Genomic DNA, 2,945 nt, shown 5'->3' with positions numbered 1-2,945 from the left:
CTTGGGTCTATTGTGTGCTAAAGTTTCCCAGTCTCTGGAGCTTTTCATCGACATGTCTGTGATAGGGCACAGCAATCCCCTCAACCTAGAATTTCTCTTGTGTTTGTAGTTAGATACAGAAGTTTAAAATAATAAAACTTTGCTATTTGAGCAAGAGTGACTTATGGATGGTGCATTTCTATTGAGGCCGCACAAAAAGCCACTTGTCTCGTTCTTTTTGTTTTTTTTTTTTCTATAACATTATAAATCAGCTTCAATTCACATTTTATTTCAGGCTGCATTGTAATTTGTGTTCATTTATCAACTGCCATACTTCTCTACAAAGGGAAATTTTGTCTCATTAGGTGGTCAACATTCAGGAGGCTGCCGAGCAAAGTTAAAGTGTGCAATGTATTGTTTCACTTCTTCACACAATCTTCATTACAGTCTCTGTGTAACCACCGACATTTCCAACAGTCTCTGGGTTCTCAGCAAGTTTTAAATTTTCTAGTGATTTTTAAAAAAAATCCTTATGAAGTCACGAGTTACAGCATATTGGCTGTTATTGGTGTCATTATTCTTATTGATGTTCAAGCTCTCATGGAGTAAGCCAGTAGGACCTCACAGAATTGCCTTTTAAGTCATTTTGACATAAGACTAATGTATTTTAATTTCTTCAAGTTTCTGATATGACAAATCTTTCATATTTCTTTGTCCTTCCATAGAACTAGAATAAGCATTTCTTCAACAGTCCCTGATCCCTCATGGAGGAAAAATGTACTGTAAAAATCTGAATCAGTGTGTTTTGCAATATTCTCCTTACTTTTCTGTGAATGCTGTTAACTGGAGACAGAACTTTCCAGTTGAAAAAAGTCAGCCCTCTCTCTCTAAGCCATATTACGTCTTCATGCATTCTCTGCTTAAGTGAGATGAGCCTTCATTCTCCTCAAAGGAAAGAGTGGGCTGGATAGCATTTACAGTTCATGGATGCCTCTCCAGTTATCTTGAAAAGTTTGAAAGTATCTTGGAAAGTCTGACCCTCTTAGCTTTGGACTGTCCCTCTCTTTCACTGACCCTGTTTGCCTTAGACTCATTACTCAGTAGCTTCTCATTGCCAAGAGCATGATCCCAGCTATGTAATTCCTCAGATGAATGCTAAGATGCTCGAGCCCCCTGAGGTCTGTCTCTAACAATCTCATACTTATCCCTGAGTAGGAGCTGGGTGAAGCCACTTTCTGATTTAGATGCCTACCTCAAATTGACCTGTTGTACTCTCCATTAAAAGGATTTTCTAAGTGTGGGTTTTTGCGAATAGGCTTCTTTTTTATTTTTTTTCAGTAGTTACTGATGTTCTGTGGATCTTCTTGTGAGTATAGTTTATGCATTTACTCTTACTATGATTTGTATGAAAACCTTGTCCTCTTCTTTAGTTGTAGATGTTACCCATGTGCTTGGGTTTTATTATTCTAGTTTCCAGTGGTCTTCTTTGTGCGCACATGTGTGTGCATGTGTGTGCATGTGTGCGTGTGTGTGTGTGTGTGTGTGTGTGTGTGCGTGTGCATGTGTGTGAATGCATGTGTTCATGCATGTATAAGGGAGAGTTCCCAGGAGCTCCAGTTAGAGTTGTGGTTGCTCTCTATGTGGGTTAACTCTTCTGAAACTGACATTAAATCAATTTCCTTTTTACATCTCATCAGTATAGAATCCTTAATCAGCCTGTAGGATTAATGAAGCCTATAGGATCTACCTAGACTATTACCAAACGTCACACTATCTCTCTGATATATTCTCTTTGTGTCCCTAATCTCAGCCATCTTGCAAGCCTGGGGTATGTTAGCAGAAAGCCCCGAGTTGGCTTTCCTTCCCTCTCAGGACTGAGCACGAGTTCTTAGTGAGGGTTAGTCACTTTTGCAGGATGCAACTGGATGATATCATTTTTTAATAAAGGAGAATCTGTCCCAAATCTTGAGAAGATCTCCAGATTGGAATGAAGATGAGCTCTGTAATCACATCGTTGTTACATGTTTACACCAAATACCACAGATGCTAAACTCCCAGTACTGGAGGCACCATAATAAAAAGCAGTTAATAAGAAACCATGTAATTCCATCACAGCCTTTCTAAGGACAGTCCTTACTGTGCCACCTTATATCTTTTATTGAGAGAATAGTCTTCTCGTTTGCTGTATATGCAGCATTTTATAGATTTGCCTGTTTGCAAGCATTTTTTTCTATTATACTATTACCAACACTAAATAATCCTAATCTTTAAGAAATGAGTGTTTCACCTGTCAAGGATAAAAGAGCTGCTGCCCTGGACCATTTAGCCACAGCCTCTTCAGCACAGCCTTCTTCTCCTGCCTTTGCTGTATCTGGTCCAGTTCCTGCAGAGATGTCCTGCCAGCAGAGCCAGAAGCAGGGCCAGCCTCCTCCCAAGTGCCCCTCCCCAAAGTGCTCCCCAAAGAGCACAACACAGTGTCTGCCTGCAGCCTCTTCCTGCTGTGCTACAAGCTCTGGGGGCTGCAGTATCCCCAGCTCTGAGGGAGGATGCTGCCTGAGCCACCACAGGCGCAGGTCCCACAGATGCAGGCACAGGAGCTCCAGTTCCTGTGACCGTGGCAGTGTCAGCAGTCTGGGGGTTCAGGCTGTGGCCACAGCTCTGGGGGCTGCTGCTGACCTGGAACATGATGCTGAGACAAGACATTCTGGAGGAAACAGCATCATAGGGGGCAAGGAAAGTCCAGCTAGTCTTGTTTTGTCTGATCCTGGAGACCCTTCTCTGCCTGTCTGATGCTCACTGCCCTTGTTCCCATCCTTCCTGTGGAATGCATGTGCCCATCCTTGGTTTTGACTAGAATAAAGATTCTATCCCCACCACAGAAAAAAAAAAAACAGAAAGAAAAGAAAAAGAAAAAGAAATGAGTGCTTATTGGTAGTGTAGTAAGTGGTGAGCATAGCTGCCTTCCA

At 41.9% G+C, this 2,945-nt stretch overlaps 1 pseudogene; it reads left to right on the top strand.

Moving 5' to 3' along the window:
* The first annotated feature begins 2,370 nt into the window (after positions 1 to 2,370).
* LOC110309984 (late cornified envelope protein 3B-like) lies at positions 2,371 to 2,654 on the top strand (annotated as a pseudogene).
* Positions 2,655 to 2,945: the final 291 nt, after the last annotated feature.

The sequence above is a fragment of the Mus caroli genome, unplaced genomic scaffold (assembly GCF_978045245.1).
Source record: "Mus caroli unplaced genomic scaffold, Mus_caroli_1 scaffold_16, whole genome shotgun sequence".
NCBI lineage: Eukaryota > Metazoa > Chordata > Mammalia > Rodentia > Muridae > Mus > Mus caroli.
This window is presented reverse-complemented; position numbering and strand designations above follow the sequence as displayed.